This window comes from Lagopus muta, chromosome 1, assembly GCF_023343835.1.
Source record: "Lagopus muta isolate bLagMut1 chromosome 1, bLagMut1 primary, whole genome shotgun sequence".
Lineage (NCBI taxonomy): Eukaryota > Metazoa > Chordata > Aves > Galliformes > Phasianidae > Lagopus > Lagopus muta.
The window spans coordinates 144,668,346-144,685,542 of NC_064433.1; the positions used below are offsets into that span (position 1 = coordinate 144,668,346).

Here is a 17,197-nt window from a genome sequence, read left to right on the forward strand (position 1 = left end):
ACCGACTGCAGGAAGGGGTTCTCAGCCCTCTGCCACCCGCGCGCAGGTGGCAGCGCTGCTCGGGCTCGGCGTCGTGTTGCAATGCCAGCGGTGAGCGGCGGCTGTACCGAGCCCTGCGGCAGCCCGCGGGGCGAAACCATCCGCCCGGCCCTCCTCTGGTCAGGAGCTGTTTGCTTTCCACATCAGTAGTGTATTTGCTATTGATGTGGAAAGTACACTGCCGGTCTTTACTTTCCGCCTGTTTGTTTCAAAACTATTGTTACATTTTCTGAAGCTTTTTGCCAGACAGGCAATCACTGGAGGATAAGAAGCCACATTTACATCATTCTACGGTGATGAATGCTGTTTGATTTTGCCATGTGGAAACAAACCTGGATATGAGTACCTTATTGCTGTATGGCCATTCACGACGGGGGGAGGGTGGGGGAAGGAGAGAAAAGAAAGGAAAAACCCAGCGAGGGCTGGGCGTACCCTTAGGCACCCGTCAGGGCCCAGTGGCAGCAAGCTGCTGTCAGCCTGTTCATAGAATCACTGAGGTTGGAAAAGACCTCTGAGGTCATCTAGTCCAACTGTCAGCCCATCCCCATCGACCCACTGACCACATCCCTCAGTGCCACATCCACACGGTTCCTGAACACCTCCAAGGACTGTGACTCTACCACTGCCCTGCCCTGGGCAGCCCTTTTCAGTGCATCACCTCTCTTTTGGAGAAGATTTTTTTCCCTAATACCCAACATGAGCCTTCCCTGGCATAACTGGAGGACATTTTCTCTTGTCTTGTCAGTTACCTGGGGGAAGAGGCTGACCCTCACTTCACCACAACCTCCATTCAGGTCATTGTAGAGAGCAATGAGTTCTCCCCTGCACCTCCTCTTCTCCAGACTAGTCAATCCCAGTTCCCTCAGTTGCTCCTCATAAGATTTGTGCTCCAGCCCCCTCACAGTTTCACTGCCCTTCTCTGGACACGCTCCAGAGCCTCAATGTCCTTCTTGTAGTGAGGGGCTCAAAACTGAACTGTTGGTGCCCAGCAGGCTGAGCCGGGCTCTGCAGGACACTGCTGTGGTGTCAGCTGTGCCCAGCACTCAGAAAAAAAGTGCTCCTGGGTCAAGGAAGAGGGTATGGCTCTAGACCAAAGTCTCATCTATGTGTCAGCATGATTTATTTGTTGGAGGGCAGGGCAGCAGACACAACATTTAAAAGTTGTTTATTTTATTTCCCCCTCATAGCACTTTGAGGTCTTGGTGATGGGAAGAAAGTCAGACATTCAATCCCAAATCTGGGTAATTGCATGCTCCTGGTGTGAGAAGCTCACCTGTACATTTGTTGGTAGTGCTGCTTGGGTCGGTGTCATGTGTTGGATCCAAGATCTGCTGCCTGGGCGGCTTTTGGCCAAGGCCCTGGCAAGATTTCCAGTGTGCTGCTAGATTGAAAGCAGGAGGGCAGACTGAGCATGCTTACTAATACCTCTAGGGCCAAATCTGAGCCCTGGGAGGAAGAGAAGGAGGAAGAGGATCTTTCCATCAAGCACAGGGAACAGATTCCCTGCTGTGACCATCAGCAATCACTTCTGCTCTCCCAGGCTCTCCACTTTGGGCAGAGCTGGGCTTTGGCTGTGATATACAGTACAGACCCATGTCTCCTGGACCAGTATCCATCTACCTCCACTGGCCACAGAGGAAGCCTGGGCAGGTGGCTGAGGACAGGTGATATTAATTCCACCTTCAACCTACTCACTGCTTGTGACCAAAGACCTACCAAGCAGGCCTAATTTGTAAGCCCATTCGCCTGTACCCTTTTTTACCCAGAGAAATATGAAGTGTCTTTGGCGTACGCGAGAGTCTCAGTTTAGCTCCAGAGAAAGCCTCCTGTGCTTTTCTAGCCTGACACTGCTGCTCCTGAAATACCTCTGGAGATGTTTGTGTCATTTGTTTGATCACTGCTGTCTTTCTCACCCAAAATCAGAGCCAAATGTTAAGCTTCCAATCTCACCTCTGGTGGTGCAAACCCAAAAAGACATCATGCACAACTGAGTGTTTACTCAGATGAAGGTTAGCAGAAGCTGCAATAGATACTCTTCCCCCGTGGCATGTTCTTTGCACTGGCAAGTATCTGTAGGGATTAGCTGTTGGAAAACACTCATCTGTGAGGTTGTGTTTGTCCCCTTGCTACATCAGCTTCTCTCTCCTGTGCAACAACAAGGTCTTCAGTCATGATCTTAACTCCAGGGTCTTCGACTTCAGGAAATCATGGCCTCTTTTCTCCCAGTTGCTGTTCTAGGAGCACGATGGGCACACAAATACTGGCCTGTATTTCCCCTCAGACTCCACCTCTGCCTTCTTGCCATCATCCTTCACACTGTCTTAGTTACCTTCAAGCTGTGTAGTAGAGAGAAAGGCGTAGCCATTGCTTGGTTTCTTCTTACCATGTTTTGGGACCAGCTACGACTCAGGGATATTTGTCAGTGTCTGTGTCAGATGCCTGCTCATGTCTGTATGCGAATTGAGCAGATCACTGCATTAATGCAGTTTTATGCTAAGTCATTTGAGTGAGCGTGTGTTTATTGCCTCAGTCCTGGAAAGAGAGGTGCTTGAAACTTGTTGTAAGAAAGCTGTCCCTTGGGGTTCATTTGTTCTGTTACAAGTCTCACTGGTCTGGGACATAAAAACGGCATTTTAAAAGACTGATTAGTAAGCTTTAGTAAATGTATACTGCACATGTTTTTAAAATCAGAACGGTGTATTCAACAGTTGAATTTTTATAACATATAAAAGCTTATTGTATTACTATGTACAGAAGTGTCCTTCAGGATAGTTTTCTTAACAAGTCTGAAATACAGGATATTATTTTAGCTTCTGCAGGATCAAAATCACAGGCAATCATTATTGCCTCATAAATTAAACACTGAGTGACAACACCTTTTGTTCTGTGGCCAGGATAAGCAGACTGGGGTCATCGTGCCTTTGTGCCGGAGTAATTTTTCTTGTAATTTTACCATACGCAGGTTGGGCAACTTGAGGCTGTTTCCTGGCTCTGCTGTGTTATGAATTTGAGGGTGCCTAGAGCACCTGTTCAAAAGAAAAAACAACAACTTTATTTTTCTAAGGATGAAGGACGACTTCCTTGTTTGCCAGGGTTTTCCTGAGAAACTGAATGTTGAAGAGGTAATGCAAACTTGCAGGGAATGGTATGACTTGAGTACCAAGCCAAGGTCAGGTGTGCTGCCAGTGGGAATGCACCTCAGCTTGGCATTAGCAGTGGAGGAGGTCAGAATGACTACAGATGGGAAGACTTGCAGTCTTCTGAATTGTAGAGCACTAAAGTGCTGCCTAAAATAAGAACAACTAAATCTTCTCCAACTGCAGAGTAGACAAAGCAATATTTCTTGTTTCCCTGTTCCGTATCAACTAAAAAAGTCCATCAGAGTGGGAACATCAGTTAATAATCACCAGTCCTTGCTTATGTTGGGTCACCACCATTGTTTTTGTAAAGCTATCAGAAATTAAATTAAATTACTACCTGTCTTCTGTAAACCATCAGGACAAGAATGATTGTAAGTTACATGGTTCATATATGCAACCAAAAGTAAGAACTTCATAGGAAATGACAACCCAACACATTTTAAAGGAGTGAAAAATTGCATTCCATGAGTCAATAAACTTTCCTCTCTCCCATTCTGTGCAGCATGTTTGGACATTAGAGACTTTGTTTCTTGACACCAAGATTAATGCAGTATTCTTTTCTTTCAGCTTTGCTTAATTTTGCTGAAAAAAATCTTGTGTTGTTCCCTGAAAGTTTGTAATATAATGCTTTTAAAAATAGATATAACCTGTTTAACAAACTGAGCAGGAAACTTGAAGAAATGCATCCCCTACTTCACTTGAGGTGCATTCCACCTGGCAAACAGCACAGCTGCAGCTCTCAGCAGTTCAGAAGCTGTCTCCACACACAGTGAAGTTTTGCCAAATGCACGTAGATCACAGTGTAAACTGGGGAAACTTTCTGATTTCATCGTAGAATCATAGAATCATTTGAGTTAGAACAACCATTAAAAGTCATTTACTCCAGTCCCCCTGCACTGACCTGTGCAACGGCGATCAGAATGGATTTGCCAAATGAAAGACCTCTGTATTCTAGAGAAACTTAGAAGATTTTATGTCCTTCCAAAGCAGCCTGTTTCCTGAAGCGATCCTTGCAGCAAGCTGGAAAGATGAAGAGGCTGAGTCCAGGCCTTATATCGTGGCGTTCCCTCAGTGGGAACACTTTGCAGCTCAGCTTGAGCTCTGCCCTTGTACACCATGGCTGGTCTGTGCCCTTTTGTGAGCAATTGGCAGAGCAGGACGTGAGCAGTCCGTCATCTTTCACAGGTACCCACCCGGATAGCTCCAAAAATACACATGACTTCTCAAAACAAGAGTGTTTGTGTTTTCAGACGGGGTTGGACTAGGTGACCTTCAGAAGTCCCTTCCAACACGAATTACTCTATTACCTACAATTCTGTGGCCTCACCGAAGCAACAAGTTTAACAAGGGGATCCACATTTGACTTATTTTAGTTGTTTTGAGCCTTTAGTGGTGCCCAGCTATCACACTTCCCAAGTCTTATGGGGGACACCACACGATATGTGGGAACAGGGAGGCCCATAACCGCATGCAGATGGCACACCAAGTGAGCAGAGGCACTGCTTCGTACCCTAAAAAGATTCAGAGTATGTTTGAACCCTTTAATTTTTGGCAAGGCAGTGTTCTCTGAGAGGAACCTGACCACATCCCTCTGCACACGCATGCACGCTCACAAATGAATCTATATTTAAAGCCTTTTTTTTTCTCCTCACACCTCGTTACTGTCAGCTCTCCTTTGGTTCCTTCAGATTTCAGATCTCTCCTCTTCATCGGGGAATTGCTGCTGTGGCTGCAGGCAGCCCCTCTTCTCAGTGCTTCTGTCACTTATTTCACTTATTTCAATGCCTACACTAGTTCAGAAAAGAAGTCAGACCAGCAGGATCAAAAGAAGCAGTATCACCGATAGATTAAATGCACATTAATTTGAACCTCTGTTTATCAATATTTTAAAGGCTGTATTGATCTATAAAAAGCCACATGATTTCCTTATTCCCTTTGTTTCAGAGCTGCTTGAGCGTGTTGTTTTAAGTCAACTTTTAACTCCACTTTGTCACCATGACCTTCTTTGATCCCGGCCAGTTTGCTCTCAGATTAAGTCACGCTATAGAAGCTGCTCTGCTCCAGGTTGTGGTTTTTGTGCTATTGGTTAAACGAAACTATTCACAGCCACTGGCAGGGATGACTGGTGCCTAACAAACAGTGGGGCCAGTGACAGCAAACCACAACACCATCCTGGTGACACAGCCCTTTTCTGAGTAAACAAGGGGCCGCTATGGGAATCGGGGCAAGGAGCTGGAGCTGAGGGAGGGGAAAACTTCCGTTCAGGTAGAGAAGCTGGTGAGAACTCATGAAGCAGACCCTTGCCTCCATGTTGGAAGCAGGGGAAGCTCTGTGCTGAGACTTGCTAGAGCTGGGTACAAAGACCGCAGTGTAAGTTATCACCCTGCTGCTGTCCTGTGCCTTGCTTCTGCCTCCTCCTTTGCCATGCCCTGCTGCTGTCACATCACGTGCTGCCATCTCCTCCACTGCTGCCTCCAGTTGCTATCATCCCCCTTTAACTGAAGCATGTGCTTATCAGCTTTGTCTGTTCTGTTTTTGTTGTGTTCTTTTTTTTTATTATTATTTTATGAAATCCCATTCGGTTATAGAATCAATTCACTCGTGATTATTTTAACTAGTTAATAAAGCCTTAGGTCTTAATCAGATCCAGTAGGGCCATCTTTTTCAAAAGCTGGATTTGCTGACTTGAGTGAAAAGCGTTGACCAAATAAATGGGAATTCTCTGGGTAGGGAGCACGTGTACAGGTTGTGTGCAGCAAGGGGTCTTCCTCCACGCTGTGTGGTGCTCCCAGTAGCTCTTGGGAGGATGCCTAGTACTCCTTCATGTGTCTACTGCATGCAGTAAATGAAGCAGTTATGTTATTTCAGAGAAAGTTTGTTTGGACTTATTTTTGCGGGATCATGTTCCAAGCCATTTTCCAAGAACAGTACACAATGTACTCTGCCTTTTGTTAATGCTTTCGTGCTTCCAAGGTGAAGATATTTTCTTTTATTACATTACCATCGTTCTCCCTTTCCATTGCCCTCGTAAAGAAATAAAGCTTTTTGCAACTGATAATGTATATGATAGAAGATTTGCACTGTGTTTTTCTGTTTTTCACTTTCTTCAGGTGTCTTTTATCAGCCAACTCCTTATTTGAGTGGATCATTTACGTGTTTGTTCTAGCTTTCAAGTTCATTTCAACTGTGAGTCAGGTGAAATCTCTCCTTTTGAGAGATTTAGCATTAAAATTAGTCTTATTTTTTCTTGTCAAAACACTTCAACATTTAGAAAGTGAGATATTTTTCAATAGTTTTGACTTAAGTCCAGCCTGTAAGGGAAGTTTGCAGCACTAAGGGACTTCCCATGTATATGGTCTTTTTTCTGATTTTGATGGTCTTTTTTTGGATTTAAATATTGCCCTGCACTTTCTTATTCCAGCTGTAAACTGGGAGAAAATGGGATAATTGAACAGTCTGCATACTTTGTGTCAGCTCTGCAAAAATTCAGTTTCTTTCTTTGTTCCAGTGTCTGGTATTCTCATCTTATTTGTTATGCATAGGTTTGAAACAGAAAATCTTCCAACAGCAAATTCATTGAGTTCAGAAGACAACAGTGCTTACTGCAGTGACTGTTTGTTGTTGGTGGTTTTTCTCTTTTTCATTTCTTTTTTTTTTTTCCTATGGGATAGTTGACAAAAATGACTTTTTTTTTTGACTGAGGATTAAGGGTTTATTTGGAAAGATGGCCCAAAGCATTTTTTATGTCATAGTTCTGGGAAGTACGGGAAAAACCTGATCCTATAAAAGATGGAGAGGACATAATCTGGCACACAAAAGCTAGAGGTTTGCTGCATCCGTTAACAAACTTGACATACGTGTTACAATACAGATACAGGAAGTATTTGTGTTATTGCTTAACATACTGCTAATGCAAAACACTGCATTTCTGTATGAAATACAAAAACAAAACCGTGTATGAAATTCATCGCACAGTCACAACTCCCACTTTCCTCCAGCTTACACGGCCCCATCAAATGCAGATTGTCCTTAGAGATAGGCGGGTTGGTGGAAAACATTTCACTGACCAGGAAGGAAACCAACACAGTGGGCATAAGCATAGGCGTGAGCATATGGGTGCCTGTGTGCAGGCTGGTGAGTGATGGTGCACACTGAAGCCTCATGAAGCTGCCATCTTGTGCCAGCCATTGTGCTCTTCAGGAACCTTCCAGTGACATTGCCACACGCCCCAGGCTGTGACAATATTGATTTCTGGGGTTGCTTGTTTGATCTAGTTTCAATTTTCTTTCCATCCCACAGATCCCAGCCTGGGATCCCTGTGATTGCTGTAAGTCCTTATGCTGCCTGTGCTTAGCAGACGTTTTTACCCACGCTTGTCACAACTGTTTGTCAGCCCATCCAGGGCTAGGCACACCTCCTCCTTGCTGAGGTTTTGTAAGCACAACCCAAGGCTCCCGTCTGCTCCCCTGCCTAATGCTCTCTGCACAGCCAGATAGCAGCTCTGGTTGAAGCCACCACTTCTGGGAGACATTGGCCAGAAGTTGTAGACATTATACCTCACATCTACACAAAGTGGTCAGAGAGGCAAAAGAAATGTCTTCTGAGCACCAAGTTCAAAGCGTAGCATGGAAAAACTATGCTTGCAACAAAGGAAAAGCGGAACCCTGCCCGGGCCTCACTCCCAGGGCTGCACCAGGAGCACAAGCCAAGAGGCCTTCCCTTGCCCGTGCCACCAGCCATTGCCCTGGTCTCGGGCGGCCCTGCCAGGCCTCTCACATAAATGTACACGTTGAGTTATGGTGGTAGCAGCTCAGGCATTTTGAGCCCTCACCATCTGCCCCTCTCACGTCTCCAAGGGCCGCACCGCCCCTCGTGCAAGCAGAAACTGCTCCGTTTGCCCAGTGAAACTCCTGGGCGCTGGTGCGTTTCCTGGATTTTCACAGGGATCAGCGGCATCCTTGGACTCTTTTCTTGTGGCTGCTGGTCATTTTTCCCTGTTATGGTTGAGTGATTAACCTGTTACCTCCAACTGTCAGCCACAGTATGCCAGAAAAGACGGAAAAGTTAAAGATTTGCTTAGACTTTAAGGGCTATATGATGCCCCAGGGGTGCTCAGACCCTGGGGATGGAGTGGCAGCCACTCTGTGGAAGGGAAACAGCGAGAGGAAAAGCTGCAGAAACTTCTCTCCACAGCTGCAGGCTCTCTGGGTTTGGGTCATGTATTCAAAGGCCAAAACAGGACAGTTTCAGCCATCTGTAACAGCACGAGGAAAAGGCAGAGGCATACGATGGGGAATCAGTAGCTGCTGCAAGGACAGTCATTGGTTTGTATAAACAGAGCCCCATCCATATATTCAGTGAGGGATCTACTGCTTGGTCAGTGCAGTATGGTCAGATATAAAGAAAAGCCCAGTACAGCTCATGCTGCAAGCCTAGTCCTCCAAAAGGCCTGTAGAACTAAGGTTCTTCATTTCCAAGGAGGGACTGCAAGGGATCACTTCACTGTTTGTCCCTGAAGTCAAGCTCTCTTCCCTGCAATGCTCCCTGCTCACCATTGTGTGCTGCCTTGCGAGAAGGCCTCTGCCAAGTTTTCTCAGGCGTGCAGAAGTCATTCCCTTCTCATTTTTAAAGGGCCGTGGTTAATTTCTAATGAGATGTGCCTTTGAACTTCTGAACTTTAAACTTACTGGAGGAAGCCGTCAGAAGTAGATCAAAACCTGTAGCGTTACTTTGAGCAATGATTCATGCCACATACGCATGATGCCGAGATATTAGCTCAGGTCCTTCATACGACACGTGCATCGTTGAATGTATTAAATAGAACAGAAGAAAATAGAATTGTTCAGTTGAAAGGGACCTTCAAAGAACATCTAGTCCAACTGTAATGTATGTTAATGTATATGAGTAAATACAATAAAGTAATTAGGCTAGGATGCGTGTCCCTGAGAGAAGAATTTGCCCTGTAGGTTACCATACAGACTGAAATACAAATCACTGATCTTTACCAATGAAAAACACATTATGGAAAAAAACACACATATACTCTCACATTCATGCATATACTGGAAGAATGATACACTTTGTTATATTCCTGACCTCTATCTAGTATCTCAGCATCACGGGGAGAGATCAGTCTTCTCAGAACTGCTATTTCCTTGGTATAAGATCTGAATTACTATCTAGCAATAAAGACAATTCATTAAATATCGAGAGAAAGAAAGATTTAGGATAAGACTTGGAGATAGAGCAACCCAGCCTCAGACTTTTTTCCTTTTTACAGAAAGCCACAACTAGGGACAAAAAATAGCACTTGATCATAGGGTTTCTCTTTACTCAATTTCCTCTGCCTTAGATATCCCTACATACTGCTACATACCACCTCTGTATCCTTAGGATTTTTTATTGCTAGCAGTGTATTGGCTATGTAATAATTACGGCAATTCGTTAGTCTTATCGGGAATTACCTAGATTCACTTGCAAAACAGAGAGGTACTTCCTTCATAGTTACACCTTAAAAACTCTGACCGAAAAATGCCCATCAAGACATACATTTCTTTAATTTTTGCTTTTTGCACTTTTCCGCCCTCCCCTCTCCTCCCCCCCCCATTATTTATGTTCTTATTGCTAAGAATTTGCACTAATGTGCTAAAAGTTTTAGCAAAAATTTCCTAAATCAGCTATTTGTGAATTGTGGGTCACTGCTCTCATCATCGCCACTCAAACAACGGGTTACAGAAAGGTTTGACATTCTGACTTGATTTGTTTGTGCAGTAGCCCAGATTTCTGTAATGGGGAAGTAAGCTCCTTGAGAAATCTCTGTTTTGAATAATGCTGTAGCAGTCCTGAACTGATAGGTGTCTTTGAGGTTTTTTTCCATTTGGTTACCAGCACTTTATGTCGACTGAACTAATTTTTTTTTTTTTTTTTAATGGTAGCAGTCACACCTGGCTAGATAAGATATCTGAAACCCTTCCTGATACTTAGATGGGCAATAAGGGTGGTGTTTAGCATTTCTGTGGGCATGTTCTATACAGTATTTTTCAATTAGAGTCCCATAAATGTCAATGACTTTACCTCTACTGCCCCAACAGGTCTGTAAGCTTCGGAGTACCCAGAGCTTTGACAGTATACTGGTACAATTACTCTCCCATTGTGCATGATTTGGGGGTAACTTGCACTATCAGTAGAGCTTGCCAGATTTTGGATGAAGTTGCTAACTTATGTAAATTTGTTGTAGTCCTACATTGTCTCATATCTTCCTTCTGAATAGTCGGCTTGCACAATTATTTCTGCACTGTGCATCTGGTGATTTATAGCCTTATTTGAAAGATTTTTCTCATGACTAACTCACTAAATAGTTCACGTCCAAAACCAACTGACAATGGTTCTTTCTACACTCTGAGCCTGAATCCTGGTGGGCTTTATTACCATTTTTGAAGGATAAACACTGTAACAGGTAAGTAAGTGAGGGATTTAGTTTGTTAACGTGCTAGTAATATTTTAATCATGGAATCATAGAATCACCAAGGTTGGAAAAGACCTAAAAGATCACCCAGTCCAACCGTTCACCCATTCCCAACAGCTCCCACTAAACCATGTCCCTCAGCACAACATCCAGCCTTTCCTTGAACACTCCCAGGCTTGGTGACTCCACCACCTCCCTGGGCAGTCCATTCCAGTGCCTGACCACCCTTTCTGAAAAGTAATACTTCCTCATGTCCAGCCTGAATCTCCCCTGCCGTAGCTTGAAACCATTCCCCCTGGTCCTATCACTAATGACACGAGAGAAGAGGCCGACCCCCAGCTCACTACAACCTCCCTTCAGGAAGTTATAGAGAGCAATGAGGTCTCCCCTGAGCCTCCTCTTCTCCAGGCTGAACATTCCCAGCTCCTTTAGCCTCTCCTCATATGGCCTGTGTTCCAGACCCCTCACCAGCTTTGTTGCCCTCCTTTGAACACGTTCCAGGGCCTCAATGTCTTTCTTGCAGTGAGGAGCCCAAAACTAATGGTAATGTAAAGGAACTGTGAATGCATTTTCTTCAGCTGCCTTTTCCTGGCACCCATTTAATTGAGAATCTCTACACTATGGTAGTAAGGGTTGACTTTAGCATCATTCATGAATTTCTCTTAGCCTTATTTTTCTCTTAGCTTTATTTTTCTTGTTTCTTAAACTCAGACAATGCTACTAAAGAATTATTAGCTATCCTGTTTGCTCAGAGCAGTTGGTTACGTTAAAATGAGTTTGTGTCCAGGAAGCAATGTTCAGATGGGAAAACCCAGAGAAATGCAAAACATTCCCCACCTTTGTAGGCTGAGACAGAAGGAGGGCACTCTGTGGAACCTCCCCACTTGGCTGAGTGATGGCTAGAAACATGATGCTTTCTTCACACCTGTGTATGCAGAAGCTTTCACCGAAGCCTTTTTGTGCTATGTCTGCTGTGTCTATGCTTAAGGGGCAGAGGTACGTCTTCCGGCTGAAAGTTTTCAACTCCTACTCGTGATCTGCTGATCTGTGGAGTTTGAGGAACGCTGGTAACAGCTAAGTGAAGTAGTAAGAGGGATTGATGATACATAAATAAATGGAGCTATTAACCTGTGCCATAGCAGGCTGAAGTAGCAGTGTGTGCTAACCACAGTAACACTCCTCTTCCCTTGCCAGAGGGTTTCATCAAAACTTCCTCAGCACCTCTGCGAGGCACTCTTCATCTCAGTCACTACTGCAGCATTGATAATAGTCTCACAGTTGGTGTAATCAGAACTTCCAGTAAGTTTGCTTACATTTACAGTGAATGTGATGCAATATGATAATTGATGTTTGGCAACAAAGACAGTTAGGGTAAACTTATCCCAGGCTTTCACTGCAGAGCATGACTTGACGAACACAAGAGGAGGGATTCTCTTGGACTTAGACATCACAAGTGTCGTTCCTCACATCTGGCCTTTATCTACCTTGTCTCTTTTTGCAGAGCAGGAAAGGAAATCAATGCAATACGTAAAACAGGTCAGCTAAATCCTACCCAACATGCGTACACTTGATTTTTGGCATCTAGTGTTAAGTGTTCACACATTAGGTGTAGGTGTCTGGGCCCCACAGGATTAATGGAACTCCAGGCAATATACTCCAAGGAGGCTGGAGAGCTACTCAGCTGAACAGAGTGAAATGGGATGAGCTGTGTGCCTGAAGTACCTGTTTCTTTTTACTGACTCTAAAGGGAACCAGGACTGATAGATTCATACATAGTCATCTATATTATAAATACCTTGGGGTAGGAGTTTTTCTATGTCGAATTTCGAATCTCATATTTATCACTGCGAATACAGTCTGAAAAGCTTTTGGGATACACAAATGCAGGCTGGCAGGCTACACATTCTTCTGCATTGCCTAGTATGAATTTTGCGCCCTCTCCTGGTGAAAATCCATGACAAATTGATGTAATTAAAAAATAATGGAAGAAAAAAGAAGGAAAAAAAAAAAAAACCTCTGTAGCATTAAGATCTCTTTTCATTTTCCTAGAACAGACTAAGCACAATGAATAGCTTCCTAGGTACTGTTCCTTGAATTCATCTCACTTAAAGTCCTGGAAAATAAGGCTACTGAATTGGGAATTTATCTGTTGATGAGGTTAATCAAACTGTGATCTCTGTGAAATATGACTTTGAAGTGAAAATGTCAAATCATAGGAAATTAAAGATAAATATACATAAAATAAAGTCTTTTGGTATGTGCTGACCTGGTGATACAGAGAAGAAAATGACCTGACAAGTCCAAATATGATCTCAACTAAGACAGTTGTGTAGTAAAATCACTCAGTTTCTACAGCATTGAGATTTATGCAGCTCTGAGTAATCAGATCCCATGTGCAGTCACAGAAAAAGCAAACAGAAATTATTATTCCACTTGTAAGAAGAAATGGCACTTCTCAGGGCTACATCACACATCCCATCTTCCTGAACAAGCTGAAATGCGGCAAACAGATAATGCGAGCAGAAGAAATGGTTGGATCTTGAAACAGTTATAATTTCAGCTATAAATCAGAGTGACTGCCATAGGAATTGAAGGTGAAAAAGTGAGAAAGCAGAAGAAAAGCTTCTATGGACATAGGAGACAGAAAGGTGTGGCACACTGGAATATGCTGCAGCTGGGTCAGAAAACATAGACGTAAAAAGGAAGAGCAAGGCCTGAGAAAGATCTCCTCAGAACTTACATTCTGGAAGAGGATGCAGCAAAAGGAGATGCATGGTCATTCTGTAAGCAAGACTTACTCTCCATTCTGTAGGGCTTTTAATATGGATCCTTGAGGAATCCACAGCACATGAACCACGGTTTCCCATTTGAGCTGCCTGTCTAAGCCATCTACTCATTTTGGATTGGATCTGTCTCTCTGAACTTAGATGTCTGAAGTTTAAGTTCTTAGCCTAAGCCACCAACTCTAAACACCCCATCTAGTCACCAGAGAAGGACAGGTGCTTCCAAAAGACCGTCTACCTCCTCGATCTCATGTGGCCTGCCCTCTGGGGATGTCTGTCTGTATTCACTCATTGCAGAAAAGTGGTTGCCTTAGACACACCTTTTGGACTGCCAAAATTAGTGAAGTCAGTTCCATCTCCCAGCCAGTACGTAGATCAGGGGTGATGTTGCTGAAATGAAGAACTGCCTGTGCTCCTTTGGAAGAGCAGCTTTCAGCCAACTGGGTTGGCTTGTACGCGTGAGGGAGGGCACGGCACCAAATTATGGTGGGAAAGAGGCATCATAGTGCAGCCAACTTGAACACAGTGAAAATGTCACATCGGGAAAGGGGAAGGAATACACCTTTGTTCATTGTCCTCCCAGGAGCTGCTGGCATTTATACGATTTGCCATCTGTATGTGCTGGCTGCCCAATCATTCAGCTTCAAAGCATCTTTCTTTACCCAAGCAGGCAGCAGGTGGAAGCCGTGGGAAGCACGGCCACCCTCCCAGCAGGAACCTCCCTGTTCTGCCTTTTGGGGCGAAGGAACAAGGATGCTACATTTGCTCCACACCTGCTCCTAGAGGAAAAGGTTGTGTCTGATCAGTACGTTGGGAAATGTAACATTTGCATTTATGTGTTATTTATGGTGAGGTGAAATTTCACACTGTGTTGCAAGCCATGTGGAATGTGTTTACATTGGCATTTCCTCTGCTTCTGCCTTCAGCTGAATTACTGCCATCTATTCAAGTATCTATTCATGTAGATCTTGTTCATCGAGTCATTTACTACTTGTGAGGGGAAAACATGGCAGGTGCTGCTGCTCAGGCCTCTAGTTCTGGCTTCTGGAGATTCACAGGTGGAGAGGGATGGAAGTGCAGGAGAGTTTCACCACTTAGCGCTTGCAGAACTGGGGACTGATTAATAGATACCTTGTTTTTAATAGACTGCTCCATTTTTTTTGTGTGGAATGACAGGATTTTTGTCAGAGCTTTTGAGACAAGCCTGTTCTGTGCTAAGTGATCTTTAAGGAAATGTCTGCTTTGCTTCTCTGCTCTCTGGTATTTATTGGGGTAGCAGGGAAGCTCCAGTGTGAGTGGTTTTGTCTACAAAATAATGCTTTTTCCCAATAAGTTCTACTGCTTCAACCACTGCTGTATGAGTGGGCCTGGATTTTTACCAAGCTCTCATGATGCTCATCAGCTCAATTATCTGATGGACTTGTGCATGAATTTGTTGACACTTTGTGGCATCTCAGTGCAGGAGGGAACTGCTTTCCACCTGCTTCATTTCATACCTCAAGTCTCTGGCAATCTTTTTACCCTTCTCTCATTAGTTTTGTTTTTCTTGTGTATTTACATTTACATTTCACAGCCCTGGGGTCAAGAACATTCATTTCCCCTGTGGCTTGTTCAACTTTTACCCATCTGTTTTTTTCTCTTTCAGATACCTCAGCTGTATCTGTGTTGCAGATACAGATGCTAAAAGCAAATTATACTTCCTTTGTAATAGTGCACCTTATATTTCAAGGAAAGTTATTTTCTACTTTTGAGAAATCGTCGCTCTCAGCTGCACTGTAACTGTAAAATGACTGCAAGAGTTTTTTGTATGTGGTGAATCATTCACATTTTGATCATTGAATCATAGAACCACAAAATGGCCTGGGTTGAACAGGACCACAATGATCATCCAGTTTCAACCCCACTGCTATGTGCAGGGTCACCAACCAGCAGACCAGGCTGCCCAGAGCCACATCCAGCCTGGCCTTGAATGCCTCCAGGGATGGGGCATCCACAGCCTCCTTGGGCAACCTGTTCCAGTGTGTCACCACCCTCTATGTAAAAAACTTCCTCCTAATATCTAACCTAAACCTCCCCTGTCCTCCCCTGTCTCTCAGTTTAAAGCCATTTCCCCTTGTCCTGTTAGGGCTGAGAGAGAGGAATACAGAAACAAACACGCTGTTAACATCACGAAATGGCCACCTGCCACCTCTCATAAGAGCTGTCCCATGAAGCTGTCCTTCACTACCCCTTTTAAAGAAAGTTATATTCAAAGCAAAAAATTAATAGCCCTACCCTTCCTGGGCAGGAAATGTCTTTGTTCTGGCAGGGCAAAGTACTGTCTAGGAGAGAGAAGTTCTGTTGCTTTTGTCTTGTCATTATAAAAAGCTGAGCTGACATAGTATTGATCTGCTACATCTGTGTTTTGTTTGTTGTTTTGTTTTGTTTTGTTTTTTTTTCCCAGATAATTTATTTCTCTGATCCTCTGATGGTAAACTTTAAATGTTAATTTTACTATTTGGAGTTGATAAATGAGTTTGTCAGTTGCTTGTCCTCCTAAGCATCAGCATTATTACATTTCAGCCTTTCAGCACAATAGAAAGTAAATCACAGTGGGTGACCATGTCTGTGGTCCTTCTGGGTACACGAAAGCATTTGTTTTATCATCATATATTATTTTTTCCCAGCTGAGTCTTGCTTGAAGAAATTCTTCTACATCTTTTCTCAGAGAATTTTGAATTTATCTTAAAGACAAACTGTTTTCTCATCGACAGATCATTCTTTCAGATGCTCTAACATCCAACATTTTGCCTGTATAGAGCTTTCCTTAACTTTGTATAGGACTTGGGAGGTAGCAGATGCATACCAGGCTGGACTCAGCCATCTATAAGCATCTCATGTTTGAACATCCCAGTATTAGCTCATGTAGCTGCTCTTGCTTTCTGCTCAGCCTTTCTAACGGGTGATGTCTACAGTCACCAGAGATAACAAGGCAAAGCAGAGCAACGTATGTGTTAAAAGTCCAGAGTTCAAATTTTGGACAGTATTACAGATTCATCTCCCAAACGTTGGGTACTGCTCTGAGTCACTTCTGTAAGGAACATTTAAAATTTCATTTGAACTCTACATTTTTCTTCAGGTGATGGAAGGTCTTCCCTCTAGTGGGTGGACAGACAATGTTTGTACCCCTGTGCTACCCAGAGAGCTGAGCTGAAGAAAGGTAGCCCTGACTTTGTACTGCTTCAACAGTTGTTGGCTGAGACACTTGTGATACTTCAGTAAACAGGGTTAATACCAACTGCTCCTAAGATAATCAAAGTGGGTCTCAGTGAACTTTCTCCTAAAATCTGCCAGATTTTTTGTCTTGAGTGCATGGCACTTTACTTCCTGGAAACTTTCAATAAAATTAGGCCAGGCACCTTCTTTGCATTCCACGGTCCTGAGATGTGAAATATCTGAGAACATAACATAAAGACTTTGCAGTCATTGCTTTCACACTATAGAGATTACATTATTTGAACAATAAGTTAAGGAAGGCACAGAGGTACACAACAGCCATTAAAGACAGCACTCTGTGGCCAACTGTCACTGCCACAAATAGATAACAGACTCACTTTCAAGAGGTGATCATCCTATAGCTGCAGGATGAAATGCTATTAAAGAAACTTGCACTGTTCTGTTCTAACACAAGAGCACCTCTCCTATGAATAAAGGTTGAGGGAACTGGGCTTGTAAAGAAGAGAAGGCTTCAGGAAGACCTCACTGTGGCCTTCCAGTACTTGAAGGGAGCA

General features: G+C 43.7%; 1 protein-coding gene across 2 annotated transcripts in view; it reads right to left on the reverse strand.

Moving 5' to 3' along the window:
* Window positions 1–17,197, reverse strand: part of CLDN10 (claudin 10) — a 67,037-nt gene that overhangs the window by 13,688 nt on the left and 36,152 nt on the right. The window lies entirely within an intron of this gene.